This window comes from Lytechinus pictus, chromosome 8 (genome assembly GCF_037042905.1).
Source record: "Lytechinus pictus isolate F3 Inbred chromosome 8, Lp3.0, whole genome shotgun sequence".
Taxonomy (NCBI): Eukaryota; Metazoa; Echinodermata; class Echinoidea; order Temnopleuroida; family Toxopneustidae; genus Lytechinus; species Lytechinus pictus.
The window spans coordinates 41306198-41325126 of NC_087252.1; the positions used below are offsets into that span (position 1 = coordinate 41306198).

General features: G+C 36.5%; 1 long non-coding RNA gene across 1 annotated transcript; it reads right to left on the reverse strand.

Annotated features, from left to right (window-relative positions):
* Nucleotides 1-1188: 1188 nt before the first annotated feature.
* LOC135155204 (uncharacterized) lies at nucleotides 1189-6978 on the reverse strand. The gene is made up of 3 exons (XR_010294525.1): nucleotides 6919-6978; nucleotides 5688-5811; nucleotides 1189-4963 (listed from the first exon to the last, which is right to left on the reverse strand). It is a non-coding gene; the product is annotated as an uncharacterized LOC135155204 (long non-coding RNA).
* Nucleotides 6979-18929: the final 11951 nt, after the last annotated feature.

Below are 18929 nucleotides of genomic sequence, written 5' to 3' on the forward strand. Positions count from 1 at the left end.
GGATATTTACTTTATTCAAAATAGGGATAATACCTTGTTAAACAAACTTAGCCAGATCCGTACTAGCCATTTGATAAAGACATGCTCTGTATACCCTTTCACAAATCAGCAAGATTGCCATGAGGTGTGAAACGCTTTCCATTCTTTCTGCTTATCAGAGTGGAGACACTTAATTTAGTAATTTAGCGTTCAGTGCTTTATGCAGGCTCCGGTATTCCATCCATGTGGAGATGTATTATAATACAAGCCCTACCAAGACTGTTCTTTGTATTTACAGTAACGATCATTTTTCGTTTTAAGAGGCATAACCACATCAAATGTTTCATGTTCTTAAGCGTTTCGAGCGTGTTCTCGTATTGTTACATGAGTCTCTAAACGAATACTAGCCAAAGGAAACAATTCCAGAGTTTTATCAATTCTAACTTCTCCACCAAATCCTCTTTGACCATGTTATATGCTTAATATGTATAGATTCTGAAACCAAACCTATACAAAAATAAAAATGCCTGGTAACTTTTCTTTTTTTTTTACTTTTTTTTTTCTCCATATTCCAACAAAACACGATACACATTGGCGGAGAGGATAGACTGTCGTAAACATAAATGTTATCATACTTATTTGAATTAATTCACTCGGCAGTGGCGGACCCTGACCCGGAGGAGGCGGGGCATTGGAGGGGCACTGTATTGTTTGTGAACAATGCTGTGCCCCTCCGGTGCTTTGTCTCCTCCGGGTCGCGGTCCGCCACTGTCACTTGGTGCTTACAACCGTCCTTAACAATTTGTATTTCTAAGCTAAGTAGAGTTTTTTGTTTTTTTTTCCTATCGCAAGTTACAAAAATCCACTTAAGGAGCATCTCAGTTGGACATGGTATTCTATCGTGCCCAAGCCGCTTGTTTTTCATGTCATGCATCATATCACTCCATGCAAGTATGTTCCCCTGTTATTATCCGTGCGCACACACATTCACTCCCGCACTCGCACAACCCGTCACAATCTACCAACCACAACATATACACATACACGCGTGCGCGCGCGCGCGCGCACAAACACACACACTCACACACACCTACCCTCAGTTCACAACACAGTTCTTCATCCACAATACGGTTTCATTCAAAAAGTCTAAATGATACCCCGTGACGAAAGCATGCATGACCAAGACATGATAGACTCAGAAAGTAAATATTTCACAATAGAAGATTTTAATAATAAATTCAACGTTTCACCGAATGATTTTGTTACTACAACCGAAACCAACACATCTTTTAACAGCATTGCTAGTGACCAAAATCATATTTTGTCTAGTCATTCTTTAGGTTTTTTGCACATCAACGCTAGAAGTTTAAATAAATCATTTGATTCGATTGAATTACTCCTTTCCAATATTAACAATTACCCCTTCTCTATTATCGGTATATCAGAAACTTGGCTGCACAAAAACTCACCACCTCTATTTAACATTGATAATTATCAAATGATTCGTTCTGACCGTGAGCATGGTAAAGGGGGTGGCGTTGCCTTGTACACGCGCAATGATATACATTTTAAAGTAAGGGCAGATATACATATCCAAGGCACGGAGGATATTTTCATTGAAATTTTAAACAGTAAAAATAAAAACATAATCGTAGGTAATGTGTACAGACCCCCAAATGGTGACATTGATTTGTTTTTAGATAAGCTCGATCAATGTCTTAGTTTTATTTCTCGGGAAAATAAAGACATTTACATAATGGGAGATTATAACATTAATCTTATTAATACTGACAATAATTACACTCTAAAATTTATTAGCTCATTGCTTTCATACTCTTTCCACCCGCATATTAGTAATCCGACACGAATATCAAGTACGTCTAAAACCCTCATTGACAATATCATTTCAAATGTAACTAACAAAAACTTCATAAATGGCATAATTTATTCTGACATTTCGGACCATTTACCTATATTTGTTATTTCTAATCAAGCTAAAATTCAACAACATACAAATAAAAACAAAAAAGAAATGCACAGAAAAGAAACCCAACGCAACATCGATGCACTAAAAACTGATTTAGCTGAAGAAGATTGGAATGAAGTATTGAACGAAACTAACGCCGATGTTGCTTATGAAATATTTATTCAAAAACTCTTACATTATTATAACAAAAACATACCTCTTGTAAAAGATAAGGTCCTTAAAAAGAATAAACAACCATGGATCACAAAGGGCATTAAACGATCAATATCAACACGGAATAAACTCTATAAGCAAGCTCTAAAAACTCAATGTAAGGTAAAATTTGACAAATACAAAAAATATAGAAATAAATTGACATCCATTATTCGTCTATCTCGAAAACTGTACTATTCAAAAAATATAGAGGAAAACGCAAATAATGTTACTTTTTTATGGAAAACTGTCAACGATCTCTTAGGTAAGAAAAAACATGATATTGCAAATAGTTTTAATGTTGATGGTCAAGAAATTACTAACCCAGAAACAATTTCAAATGCATTCAATGATTATTTCACTAATGTAGGTCCCAATCTGGCCTCAAACATTCATGTAAATGATTCACATTTCACTAAATTCCTATCTCCAGCATGTGAAAACTCACTCTTTTTAAGACCAACTAATGAACTTGAAATAATTAATATTGTTCAACAACTGAAATCTAGCAAGTCTTGTGGGCATGACGGAATTAGTGTTTATTTGCTTAAACAAATTATTCATTACATTGCTCATCCACTATCCAATATATTTAATCTCTCTCTTTCAACAGGCAAATGCCCGGATTCCCTGAAACTCGCAAAAGTAATACCAATTTATAAAAAAGAAGATTCCTCCTTAATCAGCAATTACAGGCCCATATCTTTACTACCATCAATATCTAAAATTATTGAAAAAATTATTTATAAACGACTCTTTACTTTTCTGAAAAACAATGATATTTTTATTCCTAATCAGTTCGGTTTTAGAGAAGGACACTCAACAGATTATGCCTTATTATATATGTACGACAAAATTATTGAAGCTTTCACCAGAAAGGAACATGCGATTGGAATTTACATGGATCTTTCGAAAGCTTTCGATACAATCGACCACAAAATATTAATTCATAAATTAAAGTCATATGGAATAAGGGGACAAGCACTATCCTGGTTTGAAGACTATTTACATAATCGACAACAATACGTACATTTCCAATCTCAAAACTCACAAAAACAAAATATCAAGTGCGGCGTACCACAGGGATCAATTCTGGGACCCCTGCTTTTTATTATCTATATTAATGATATCATAAATTCATCCCCAATTCTAAATTTCATAATTTTTGCCGACGATACCAGTATTTTCTATTCCCATGCTAATTTAGATACTCTAACACATATTCTTAATTCAGAACTCTCTAAAATATCCCAATGGTTTAAAACAAACAAACTTTCACTTAACATAAGCAAAACCAATTTTATACACTTTCGAGAAGCTAATCCACATTTACCAGCTCCCAATTTATCAATTGACGGTTTACCTCTTACTGAAAAACACTCTACCAAATTCTTGGGAGTAACAATTGACTCCAATCTAACGTGGAATGAACACATACACAATGTACATACATCTATATCAAGAAACATAGGAATAATTTACAAATTAAAAGACTTTCTTTCTGAAAAATCATTATTGGTTCTATACAACTCCCTAGTACTTTCACATATGATGTATTGCAATATTGTATGGGGTAACTGTAGTATAACGAAAATAAACTCTCTTCTACTTCTCCAAAAACGAGCAATTCGTAACGTTACTCATTCGCATTATATTTCCCACACAGAACCTCTATTTCAGCGTTTAAATGCACTTAAAATACAGGATATTCACACTCTACAAACAGGTATATTTATGTTTAGATACACTTACAATAATCTTCCATCATTATTCCAAAATCTATTCAATTTAAATTCAAATATACATGCATATCCAACTCGCCACTCTTCTGATTATCATCTACACAACCCCAAACTTATTCTTGCTCAAAAATCAGTTCGCCATCATGGACCAGATACCTGGAATTCCTTACCACAATACTTAAAACAATGTCCCTCTCTTAACTCATTCAAATCATCCTTTAACAAATTTATGACACGCAAATACAATTCTGAATAATTTATGCATATATATAAAAAGAGTTCTACGGGTCTTGGTCAATTTTCAATTTTCTTGGTAAATTTTTAATTTCTATCTGATCTCATAAACTGTTACATCAGAAAATGAAAAAAAAGTTAAGTCATAGTATCAAACTTTTCTATCATTTCAAGCTGTATCCTGGAACCATTCAATAATTCCTAATTAATACTACCCCCACACCCTCATATACCGACACACATACACGCACACCCACTCTCAACACACACACACACTTAACATACACATACAATTTTAAATATACATTTGCACACGCGCACACGTTTGCACATGCACAAACACATGCAAATACGTCAAATGTGCACATAATATCAGGCATACAAGGTTCTTGCATGTAAATATCGTATTAATAATATCTGTTTATAATTAATTTAAGTCAATGCTTGATTTGTACTTCGTTCTTTTTGTCTATTTCGCTAATACGTTTTGAGGCCGCTACCCTAGTCAAGCACTGCTTATGGTAGCGGTCTCCAGCATTTTTTTTTTGTCTACTCAACAAAGTACAACTTATAATATTGCAAAATAATACTATCTATATACATTTTTGCAAATGAATGATTATTTGTATTTTTTTGTAAAAAGAAATGTATCACTATTTTTTTCTTTATGTTGTACATTATGTTTGTTAATTATTTCTGTTGGAAAAATGCTGAAATAAAAATAAAATCAAAAATCAAATCAAAAATATTATCCAAGCTCCATCGTCATCGATAATCCAAGATATACGCCGATGATATTCGTTTCCATATGTAATAACATAGACCTTGGCTGAAAAGAAATTCATGAAATAGGATTATCTCATCAGGAGTATCTTATTTGAGCTAGGACGAAATGATTTAAGTGAAATTAAGAAATATGCTAATGCGTTAGTTTCTGGTATTGATATCATCACACAGACGGGTAAACAGGGTACTATAAATAGACTGAAACATGTTTCAATAGAATATAAAAGCTCTGCTCAACAACTAACCTTCACTTCCTTCCGGTAGCAGAATGTTTCATTAAGGAGTTCGTAAGTTGTTTTTTTGTCTTATGTGCTAAGTCAGCTGCAAAGGGTGACATAATTCAACAAACGATCCAAATTTCATTTGTCCTGAAAGTGCCTCTTAATATGTTGTTTGTACTATATTTTCGATCCGCATGATGGAAATACAAAGTCACTTTCGAGTGTTTCACTAAATAGTGGAATGGTATTTCATTTTCCACCGGATTCAATTTCCAGGGCTTGACCGAAAATCGCAACCCAGGGAGGATTTATATAATGAAGCTAATGCTTACTTATTACCATATGACCTTGTGTGCTGATCCGTACACAATATAATAAATGCCATTAGAGAACAACGTCAAAATCCATAATTTTTTTCGTATAGAATTATTGATTTGCACAATGAATTACTTTCATAAAAACATACATGGTTGGGCTGTATAATTATGATACTTTATATGAACATATTTTTGTACTTTAAGTCCAGTCCGATATTAATCCACTTACTTGTATAATGTTCAAGCTTTAGGTAGCGATCGGTGTTTTCATGTATGTTATACACATTCCATCCATGCTGATCAAAAAAATGTAGTCTCCGTGTTTTAGAAAGGGCATCATTCAACTCGCTTGGCTGTTGAAATAGATAATATAAAGTTTAAATAACACACACAAAATCTTACTCTCTAAATAATATCCTACCCAAACTTTATGAAATATATGCCCTACAGGATTCTTAAACAAGGAACAAAATCCTCCCTCCATGTTTCTATCTAAAACAGAAAGGCAATATTGAAGAGAACGCCCTTGGTATGTAAAGCTCACAAACAAGCAGCCCATATACCAAGTTATCTGACTTCGTAAATTAATTTTAACTTGATAAGAACATTAGGTCTTAAATTGGTAGCCACCTAATTGACAAAACTGTTCAACCATTGAACTTAAAATTCTGAGCGCCAAGCTTAAAAGGTCAAGGTATCATTCCCTTTGGTATCATTCAGTTAAAGATTAAACCCACTGCCTCGTGTTCTTGCTTCATCGATGAAATAGGCGCTCTAGCATTGTATTGTGCCCTCATGCCGATGGTGTCCGGTTCAGGCCACGTACAAACTACTAACTATTTCCCCATTGACTTGCGTGTTAAAACGAGATTTGGAAAAAAAATACCAAAAATAACTGTTAATAATGTAACCATCCGAACCTTTATTATTTGGTACCTCACCCAAAATGCTTAAAAAAATGTGACATGATGTTTTTCTGCATTTTTCGCGCTACAAAGGCTGAAACTCAGACTACGGGAAAACTTGGTTACATTGCATTTACAGTGCTCACTGGGTTTCCTGGGCCACTAATAAAGTTCGCATAAAATCCTCCAGGGACAAATTACTGGTCTCCTGGGGGAATGAACAGATCCCAGTAGTGATGTTTTCATGCAGATATGCATCGTGATTTTATATGGATATTTGCAAATAGGCTTTGCCGGTAAAAGGTGGGGGGGGGGGGGTATAGCAATGTGTCCTGATGCCCATGGTGCCCTGTTCAGGTCACGTACTACTCTTTCCCCATAGTCTTGTGTGTAAAAAAAAAAAAAAAAAAAACGCTGTCAACAAAGACAAAATCTAAACAGCATTTGATAACTCACCCAATATCCTTTAGATATTTTTACCCCGAAGGCGTTAATGCGTTTTCATGGTTTGAATTAAGAGAAATGTAATTAAAATATCAGTAATATCTAACGTACAAACTGTAATTCTATCGGTGCCTGGCCTCGTATGTTTACTTCTGTCAGCTCTTTGACCTGAAAATCAAATTGCAAATATTCTTTATGTGAAAATTATTGGGAATTCCTGATTTGGTACAAAATCATAGCAATCAATACTTTCAATATGTACACACTAAGAAATCCCGGTTCAAATGGGGTGTACGATACGTGGATACACCCTTTAATACCATCGATGTGCAAGTTAGCTCTTATGCGAGATTCCGAGTCTGTTGTACACCCATGTACTTTTTACGTGCACCCCATCAATCTCGATGATGGACGTATGGTATAGATCAGGGATTCTCAAATAGCAGCGCGCGATTCTAACGGTCTTATAAGCGAATCGTGCTTATAGTGTAACTCGCCGGGCAAGTTCGCGTAAAAGTGTTCTATTGCAAATATAATGTACGAGCGCACAGTGAATGGGGAGTTTATGCGAGAATATCGCTTCAATAAAAAATTCACGCACAAACACTCTGTATGTTTTTTTTTTCCAACAACTTACGTTGTTCTTTTGGGGTGGGGAGTTGTAGTCCGTTCTAGAAAAAACACATCTTTCTCATCACAAAATAATAGAGATTTTAGACATATAATAACCTGGTAAAAAACTGCAGCATATTTTTCATTTAGAGCAAATCATAGTCGATCGTGTACGTGTGCATGCAGTGGATCATATGCGTGCATCCGGTGCGTTGGTGTACAAACAAATGGTACCAAACAACACAGAGGCAGTGCGCGCACACACTGGACACATTTTCAAAAAGCTAGGGAGCAAGTTACACTATAGCAAGAGTTTGCAGTTTAAGACCGTAACACGCGATCCACTTGTGGCGCACCGAGCCTTGAGGAGTGGCGTGTGGGAGCCGGAATGGAAAAATATGTATGTAGAATTGATGTTTGATGATAACTTTACACAAAGGGAAAAACAAGTCAGTTATATTTTAAACTTAAGTCTTTATTGATTTTATATTTATTTACTCTAACGTTATGGTTTTTATATGCATGGTGTATGGATTCATGTGCGATTGTCAATAGTATGTGCATCACGATAGATGAATTATCTCTATGATCACAAGTGATCTGATATCCCCGTTCGTCGGATATCTATCACGTTTTACTTTTTTTTTAATTATACATTGAGAATTGATGGAATTGCTCAGATGCAGCATTTGAAATAACGACAATAAATCCATGATTAAACACTCTTATACTTGACAAGCCATGCTTTTAATCAATAACTTGGACTCCTGGCAAAGCACATCATATCGGAATATGTGGTGACATATATCATGTATATACAGATATAAAATAATGTTCTCAATTTCCATATTAGTGTAGCATCACGGAAAGTTTGTTGGGTAAGTTTTAAACAAATAATTTTCACAGGAGTTTTAGAAATATTGAAAATCGGAAACTTTGTTTCCGAAGGCGATTATTTAAAATCCAAGAATGTGAAAGAGAAATGCTGCAAGGTATTGCCTGCTGTGATGTGTGCATGCCCTCGTGAACAAGTGGTATCAATGGCATGTTGTGAAAAGTCACTTATCATTTGAAAAATGATAAATTGTGTAGTTTGTTTGCATTTGTGTTTCTTGTATTGATATTAATTAGATCCCCTCTTGGCCATTTAAAAAGCCTCATATTTCAAAGCTTCAAGGGGATCCGCCCCCTCGAGCCCACCAGGGGTCCCTCAGCAAAATTTCGTTTGTTAGTGCTAATGGAGCAGTACAGATTCTCGACAAGAAATGTGGAGCTTCAACAAGAGTAATTGAGAATGACTGGTATAGATAAAGTTGATTTGTGATCGAAGATTACCCGAAATAACAATGCACTAACGCCACACTTTATAGAAGTGAAATAATTGTTTAAATATTTGATATTTATGTGATGATAATTGTTTAAAAAAACACATTTGATTACGTAAAATCTTGGAGAAACAGTAAATAGAGCTACTTGAATCACAACTATCAGCACAAGTCAAAAAGTATCGAATCATATCGCTAGAGATCTCATATGGTATCGGCGCACAGTGTGCCAAAATGAGTTGAAAGTGCGCCAAAATTATATTCCGTGTTAGATTTTTACTTTAACATGTTGCTTTTGGGTAATTTTGGGCGTAGAATCGACTGAACATAATCTAAAGCCAATATGACGTCACCTTGATACCAAATTTTGATTGGCTGCTTAAAACCTATTTGTGAAAAGACAAATTACGCTAAACAATGTGTGGTATATAAATTGAATAAAGTGAATGTTGATTTATGCTTCTCACATGCCTAAAAGGTGTGTATGATATGCCGAAAATAATTTTATGGCATCAAAATGATCATTAATTAGATTTATAAAAAAAAACTTTAAAATCTGAAAAATATTAACCGCGCTTTATCAAGCTGTGTTGACTTGTGTAAAACGCAGAGTATATAACACCACGAATGTATCAATATGAGGAGGGGTTTTGGCTGAAATTATTCTACAAGTAAGTTTAACTCTCGAAGAGTTGTGGGTATAGCCCTTATTTGCGTTAGCAACCTTTATTTTGTTTATTATGCCCGGAATTCATGTCATTTTCATGGAATGGAAGGGGAATCGTCCTCGCCGTGCAAAAGCGAACGGCAATGTACACCCATACGGTGCGCTATGATGACTGCGCGGTATAAAAATGACCGTTTTTGAACAGGTTTTTGGGGTGTTGTGTCAAGTAAAATCGGCTCTAACATGACAACGGGCAAAAACGGGCAGCTAAATTTGGTATCGATTTAAAGCTTAGACATCGGGAAAAATGATGCTTATAGAATTTAGACGGAAATCTACGGAAATCTAAACGTTTCTAATGTAAATGCAAAAAACATGGATTTTCGAGGAATAATCATCCTATAAACCGCCGGAAAGGTGTCTTTTAATCTACTTTGAACCCTTTCTTACGAAAAAAGAATATTTCAGGATTATGTTGGAGCCATTTCAGATTCCTACATGAAAAACCTCCTGTGAAATGGCCTGTTTTTCAACTAGGTTATCATATACGCGAAATTTCCCAAAATGTCACATTTTACGATTTGAGGTAGAAAATTAACAACCTTTATGCAAATTCCGGAATGAAATATTTTGCTGAAGTATTCTTCAAAGTGTTGTCTTTCAGCTGGGCATAACAAAAATTAAAAATCTGAAATTGCCCAAAATGACTTTTGTCGCACTTTTGTTTCGCCCCGGCCCACTGTGCGGCGCTTCTCGCTGGCATAGCAGGAAGAATATTGACTGCAGATAAAACGAGGTGAGTTCGAGTCCCAACTAAGGTATTTTAAACTAAAAAAGTAATTGATACAGAAAGTGAAAGGACGGGAAATCTCTACAATCTTGTTGGTTATTTTAGGTGAGGGTACATCATGCACCCTAAGGGGTAGACGTGTACGCCATCTAAGGTGCAGTTGGACACCCTAAATAGGGGTGCACACTGTACACCCCTTTTTGGGGTGTATGTGTGCACCCCTAGGGGCACTCGTATAGGGACAAGCCTGTGCACCCTATGGGTGTAAAATTGAACCCGAATTTCTTAGTGTGTAACTGGCAGTCACATACTAAATTGTACATGTTTACACAATGCTAATTTAGTCAAGACGTAAATAAATATATACAATTGAAATCACATATGGATTTTAAAAAATTATAAATAACACAATATTGCACAATTATCAAACAAATTGCAGACTTATTTACCATGTTATTTGCTTAATAATCTTGTCAGACTTGGAAGAAGGCATGTCTGATTTTTTTTTTTTTTTTTTGGGGGGGGGTACATGAAATCACCTTATATTTACTGATATGTCATAAATTGAAAGCTTTTGTTTTCACTGGAGGTAACCATTTTTTCTAATTCTAAAGCGAAATTTCTTCTCTTCGACTTTAAAGTGATGTCAAATTTAAGGTATTTAGAGCCATGTCATATGATACATGCTTGGATTTAATACTTCTTGCATGCCCTTTTCTGGACAGTTTCAATAACGTTTATCTGTTTCAAAGTTAGAGAAGCAGCGAAAAGATATACTAGTACACGATACTCTCGGGCTGGTGTTATATACCTTATATACATGTTTAACAAATCACATTCTGATAGACATGATTCATTGTAAGCTTTCAATCTTTTTAGTATATATAATTTTCTGTTGCTTTTTTTCATCATTTGAATATTATTGTAATTCATACGATTTTCACTGTATTTACACATTATAATGGGGTGTTATTTAAATAGATCAATTGTGGTTGAAGAGGTAATGGTGTTATGGGATGATGATTAATGGCGTAAAATAAACCAAACAAGGAATAAGCATTATGCCTATAAGAGAGCGGGGAGATATACGCTGTGTCCCAAAGAATATACTGATTACGAGCGCATGAAGTACCGGGAATCTTTTCATATACGTCAATTTGTTCATTTATTCATTTCCAAGTTTAAAATACATTTTTTTTCCATAGTAGTAAAATCAACATGAATGCGTATGATTTATAAAAAAATCACTTATTACAATAATGACAAAGTACGGAAAATGGGATGGCGATTGTTGCTGTGTGAAAGCATTAGTAATTCGGTCAGCAAACATGATTGCACATAGGGCCTAGAAAAGTCATAAGAAAATGAGACTGGTTAAGTAGGAATCTTATTCATTATAATTATTGATAAAACAAACCAAACAATGTGAACGTTGTTAGAATCGTAGACATAAAACTATAACATATCGCTGATTACACGTGTTAAACTTTGTTAAAACCGATTCAAAATGTTATTACAATACATTTATGGCCAGAGGATTCCATATTAACATAGCACGGTATCTGAAAGAACTGTATAAGTATTATGAAAATTTCATTCTGTTTCTGGTAGAACGTGTATGGTTTCTTTATATTTGATACTTCATAAATTAAATGGATAACATTATTTGGTAATTGTACACCTGTTGGTTTAGTTGAGGTTGTTTCCATTTGATGAAAAGCCCTTCTTTTATATACCAAATAATGTTATCCATTTAATTTAACCCACCCCTATCTGATAAATCTATAGACACTGTAAATTTTTGCTTCACTTTATTTAACAATTGAATTCATTCCTTGTAATCTTGTGTAACTACATTCTTGAAATTTTACCTGACATCCTAACTGTATAAATACCAATGGCTCTGTTTGTAATTTTCAGGCTGATGATGAGGTGCGACACCTCGAAACATGTTCCGTTTATTAAAATGTTATGTTCTATTCTTTATTTTTGTCTTCAATTTAGTATCGTGTCGTTCTTTTGGAAGTAAATAATATATATATCCATACACAATTAAGTTCACGTGGTTGTATACTGCACATTCTATTTCAGAATATGATATGCGTTGTGGTATGAATGTCTACCCACCTAGAACATGCAAAACGTCAATAGAGAAATAACAAGAGAACATTCACATAAGAATAGAAATCCTCATTTGTTCTGATAAATATCAAGAGTATTAATACAAAATGTAAACAGTGTCAGTATAAAATGTAATATGGAATTATTAGAAATGTCAAAGAAAATCGGTTATTCAATTTGCTCAGATTAAAGAATAATACTCTCACGACTGCTAAAGTTATATAATTGTTGGGCGTGTACTCCATTCACCGTCCAATTGAAACATAGGACCTACATATGATATCATATTCCACGTGTTAGCTTATATTTTCCAATCTGTTTTGGATTAGTGGCTTAAGTGTTGCAAGCAATATAAAATCAACAGTTAAAATCAGACGCTTCTCATACATTTGTCAAAGTGCACAGTACTTCCCTTCATGCAAGAAAAATTCACAACTCTTATTCATATTTTGTTTCTAGCCTTTAATAAAGAAGAGCGACTTTTGTTAGGAATAGAGTTATGGAGTGCTCAGCTCGTGAAGCTCACGAATTACTCATTAAAATATTGACGAATTGCCTATGTGCCCCCTACTAAAATATGTTACAAAAGTCGCTAGGACAGAACATAATTTTTGTCTTGCTTACATATTAGAGCGAGACGATAATTGGCGTCTGTTTTTGACGATGGGGACGGCGTCAACACTGAAATCTTAACCAAAGTTAAGTTTTTGAAATTTCACAGTTCATGAAACTTGGAAACAAGGGTAATAAAGTGTAGCGGAATATCCTGACTACGTTTGTTTAAGGTAACATGGCCAAGGTCAAAAGTAATTTAGGGTCAATGCAGGATTTTGCATTGTACAAAGAAAACGTCGAATCCAATATCGTTTGGAAATGACCCCAAAAGCCGTTTAGAAATAGATTACTTGAATCTGTGAAATCATTAAGTCCAAAATGTTTTTATGCATGTTTGTATTATGTATGTAATCGTAATGGTAAGTATACATCAATAGAAATGTTTTTACCTTGTCAGCAAATAATGGCTCTTTTTGGGGGGAGGGAGGGGGTGATATTCGGTTGGCAAGCAAAATCCACAAAGTGATGCACGAAATGTTGACGTGCGCACAAAATGTGCCAGTCTTGATTTTGGTAAATAACAAATATCGTAGAGTCTATGTCAACTATTGTATGAGAAGGCCCCAAAGCAGGGTAGGAAATACACTGGAACTCAGCTATAAGGCCGATTGTTTAGCTCCCCATATGGACTAGCCGTCAGTCAATTATCCTCATAGCCTGGGGTTCAATGTATAACATACTGACATCACCAACCGCGTAGCCAGGATTTCATTTTTGAGGGGGCGGTAAATGCACGCAGAGCGTGTCAGTACCAGTACTTACAAAGCGCGCGAAGCGCGTTCCCTAGGGGGTGGGTGCAGGGAGTGGGAGTTTCCCCCTCCCGCGCGAAGCGCGAAGCTTTCGGTGTTTCATAAATTAAAATAAAAAAAGAGCCGTCTTTCTTGTCTCTAGTACCTATATCAGCCCCAATTCAGTTGACTATATTGTGATTTTAATCCTTGTTTTCAAAAGTGATTGTGAACCCACAAAAAGGGAATAAAACGGAGGAAACTAAAATAATATTAACCCCGCGCGAAGTGCGGAAGCTAAAGCATTTTATCATTTTTTTGCAAAGAAAAGGGTCCCGAGAAAAAAGGTATTCTCTAAGTCACATTGAATACTTCCCTTGGAAAGATCAGATTTGATTACAAACAATTTAGCGACAGTGCATATCTTAAAGGAAACCAAAACCCAAGAAGAGAAGCAATCTTATTGGAAAGAGTAAAATGAGAGTAACAATCAAAAAAAGTTTCATCAAAATCGGTTATGAAATAAGCAAGTTATGGGAGTTTGAAAACTCTTGTTGTACTTTCTATGGGCATCCTCAAATTGGCAAACGTGCTTCAAAATGGCTGATTTTGTGGACAACTCTCCATTTGTTTTGTACACATATTTTAAGATTTTCCCCTTTATTTTACATATTTCACATTATCTCCTCCTGACCTTGCCATATATGGTGTGGATTATATTTTCCCATGACAATGTCATTAAACGGATATGTACAGTATATGTATATTCACACCTAAAAAGGGACATTGTAATCAAATTTGTGTAATCATGACAGGTACCTGTCTCGCTAAACATTGCGAGTGCTAAGCGCGAGCTAAAGTTTTCGTGTATTTTGACCCCAAACAGCAAAATTTTAAGGAATATATTTTAGGAATCCATTATGAGTAAGTATATCTCACCATAGCCATTTAATGCGAGTGCCAAGCGCTTGCTGATTTTATTAGAATTACATCTGAACACATGAAACACTTTTTGTAGTCATTGCAATCATCATTATCAGACGCATCTCACTAATCAAATATTGCGAGCGCGAAGCCCGAGCTGAGAATTTAGATAATTCAGACCTGGGGCATTTTAAGGTTTCTTTAAAGGAATTAACTAGGAACATACGTATTTCATTAACCAATTGATGTGAGCGCGAAGCGCGAGCTGAAAATTGTTGATATTCAGATCAGAAGAGACATTTTAATGACTGATTTTAGGAATTTATGAAGAGCAGACATATCTCACCAATCCACTTATGCGAACGTAATCACGGACAGGAAATGTTTCATATATACGAAGACCTTAACATGGGGCAATCACTTTTTGAGTCATGAAAAACAAGCATATGTCACTACATAAAACAATGATAACTCAAGTACTAGGAAAAATATTTAGTTTATAATATTGACTTGAAAACGGGATGTTTTAGTACAACGGGTGGGTGTTTCATAAAGCTGTTCGCAAGTTAAGAGCAACTTTAAGAGCGACTGGTGAACCTTTTTTGCATGCTAAATAATCACCAATGAACAATTAATTGTGAATATCATTTACCACAAGAAAGGATCACCAGTCGTTCTTAAAGTCGCTCTTAACTTACGAGCAGCTTTATGAAACGGCCCCCGGGATTATATATCTCGTTAAACAGACAATGCGAGCACCAGGAACAATGAAGACGTAGGCCCTGGGCAAAATATGTTTCATAAAGTTATGATAAAAATGTTTATTATGTAATGTAACATAACATAATTGTTAACATTGTTGACGATGTTAACATGTGCTTTGTAACCTATAGGTATATGGCTTAAGAAGAATACAACTTGTATAACTTATACTAGTTGCATTCTTTTTAAGCTATAGGCTACCCATACACAATTTCAGCGCTCCCTAGTTCTAACATCAATTTGGCGCCTCCCTCGTTCGAACATCGATTTGGCGCCCCTAGTTCGAACATTCAATCGGCGCCCCCCCCCCCCTCCCCTCCCGATGTCGAACATAAATTTTGCGCCCCTACGTCGAACATCAATTCGGCGCAACCCCCCCCCCTACGTCGAACATCTATTTGGCCTCCCTAAGTCGAACATCAATTTGTCTCCCCCCAGTTGGAACATCAAATTGGCGCCCCTAGTTCGAATATCAATTCGGCGCACCCTAGTTCAAACATCCATTTGGCGCCTGCAGTTTGAACATCATTTTTATATCCCTTCGAACATCATTTCGGCGCCCTCCTAGTTCAAATATCAATTCGGCGCCCCGACATGTAGGTCCAACATCAATTTGGCGCCCCTAGTTCGAACATCAATTAGGCGCCCTTACATGTAGGTCTATCATCAATTCGCCCCCCATTCGAACATCAGTTCGGCCCCCCAGTTCGAACATCATTCTGGCATTCCTTCGAACTCAATTTGGCTTCCCTAGTTCGAATATTATTACGCCCCCCCTAGCTCGAGTATCAATTTGGCGCCCCCTAGCTCGAACATCGATTCGCCCCCCCCCCCGTTCGAGTATCAATTTGGCACCCCCCCCCCCGAGTTCGAACATCAATTCGGCGCCCCCTATAGTTCGAGTATCAATTTGGCGCCCGCAGTTCGAACATCATTTTTACATCCCTTCGAACATCATTTCGGCGCCCTCCTAGTTCGATTATCAATTCGGCGCCCCTACATGTAGGTCTAACATCAATTTGGCGCCCCCTAGCTCGAACATCGATTCACCCCCCCCCCCCTCTAGTTCGAGTATCAATTTGGTGCCCTTAGTTTGAACATCATTTTAACATCCCTTCGAACATCATTTCGGCGCCGTCCTAGTTCGAATATCAATTCGGCGCCCCTACATGTAGGTCCAACATCAATTTGGCGCCCCTAGTTCGAATATCATTTCGCCCCCCCCCCCCTAGCTCGAGTATCAATTTGGCGCCCCCATTTCGAACATCATTTTGACATTCCTTCGAACATCATTTCGGCGCGCTTTTGGTTCGAACATCAATGTCTTTCCTCCTCTTCCTTTTCCTTTTTTTCTTTTCTTTCCCCCTTTCTCGCTCTTTTTCTTCTCTTCTTTCTTCCCTCTCCCTCTCTCTCTCTCTTTTCTCCTTTTCCCCTTTTCTTCTCTCTTTTCCCCCTCTTCCTATTTTTTCTCCCCCTCCCTTTTCTTCTCTTCCTTCCTCCTCTTCCTCTTTCTTTCCCCTCTTCTCCTTTTTTTCTTCTTTTCTTTCCCCTCTTCTTTTTTCTTCTTTTCTTTCCCCTCTCTTTTTTTTTCTCTTCTTTCCTCCCTCTTCCTCTCTCTCCTTTTTTTCTCCTTCTCTTTTCCCCTCTTCCTCTCTCTTCTCCCCCTCTCCCTCCCCCTCCCTTTTCTTCTGTTCCTCTTTTTTCTCCTTTTCTTTCCTCTTTTTCCCCCTCTCTCTCTTTCTTGTCTTCCTTTCCCCTCTTCCCCTCTCTCTCTATTTTTCTCATTTTCCTTTCCCTTTTTTTTTCCTTTTCTTTCTTTCTTTCCCCTTCTTCTCTCCATTTTTCTTCCCTTCCTTTCCCCTCTTCCCTTTTTCTTCTTTTCTTCCCCCTTTCCTCTCTCTCTTTTTCTCCTCTTCTTCCTCCCCCCTCTTTCTCTCTCTTTTCCCCTCTTCTTTTCCCCTTTCTCTCTCTTTCTTCTTTCCTCCTTCTTCCTCTCTCTTTTTTTTCTCTTTTTCCTTTCCCCCTCTTCCCCTCTCTCCTTTCCTCTTTTCTTTCCCCCTTTTCCTCTCTCTTTTTTCTTCCCTTCTTCCCCTCTTCCTTTCTTCTTTTTCTTCTTTTCTTTCCCCTCTTCCCCTCTTTTTCCCTTTCTTTCCCTCTCTTCTTTTTTTTTGCCGAAGGGGGGGGGGGGGGGGGCAAGGCCCCCCATGGATCTGCGCCTGCTACCATATACATGTAAGTAAAACCCCAGGATACAACTTGCCTACCGACCTATTACCACATCCTGTCATGCTCCTCTTCGCACCTCCAATTGTACCTGCACCTCTCCTCTCTACCTTCATTTGCCTCTCTGTTCCTCCCTCATTATCACAATTATTGTAACCATATTATTTTTATTTTTTTTATTATTACTATGATCAATTATTCTATTTTGGGTCACTATTTCATTGTTACCTTCGATATTTTGTATAGCCTCCTTTTAAACTATCTTCCGTCACTATTTTATACTATAGTTTTGTAATGTTGCCTTTACGTGTTGAAACTAACTTTTAGGGGCTTGCCTCCCATACAAGCTTTGCTTTTCTTGGCAAGCCCCTCCGTTCTATTTTGTATAGTTATTAGTCAAAGTTACTTTAGTTCGCATTAGTTCTTATTGTTTATACCTTCTAATTCTAATGCTTTATTCCGATTGATATTGTACTTTAAATATGACTATGTATTGTTAGTTTGATTTTGTTGTTCTTTGTGAACGGAAAATAAATAAAGTCATAAAATAATAAATCATATATTCTCCTTATTTAAATGTATAGTCTAGTTTACAGCTCCTGCATGAATGATGCGGGTGATCCAACCATATGCAAGTTCTAACCCAACTTGTGTATGTCATGTCATCAAAGGTCTATATTGATATCAAAGAATACAAACATCGTCGGCGGTCTTTCGAACCGTCGTATCCCACATACGACGGTGCAAACCCATTACAGAGAAAATCGACTTCAAAGTTTACTATAATTATAAAACTTAGTTCCCCAGCCTTCCAGCATATTCATTGCTAGAAAAATACATGGTTGGAAAGACTAAGACATTTGCTTGACAATGGTAGCCTTATTTTTACACAAAAGCAAGGATCAGAGAAAATATCGCAAAAGAGCTACATGCTTGTAATTTCGGTTTGAGCGGTTTAGATTCCCCCCCCCCCTCACAAAAACGCCATAGGGTATTCGACAACCCTGACCGCGATTTCAATGCGCGCGGTCAGTCAAAACGTCGTATCGCTTTTCACGCGCAAAGTCAATGCAGTACAGATGGTCGATACGACAGTTTAGCTGACCGCGCGCATTGAAATCGCGGTCAGTCAAAACGTTGTATCGCTCTGTCTCAGTACACGTTTCCAGTGGGATTAAAAATTGTATGGCAACGCCGTGAAAATCCTCTCATATCTCAGAAAATTGAGTAGAAGAGGACTTGTATTTTAGTTTTCTGCAAAAATCTCAAAATCTATTTTATTTTATTTTATTTTTTTTTTTTAAACAAAATTGAATGATACGACGGTTCGGGTGACCGCCGACGACATAATACAT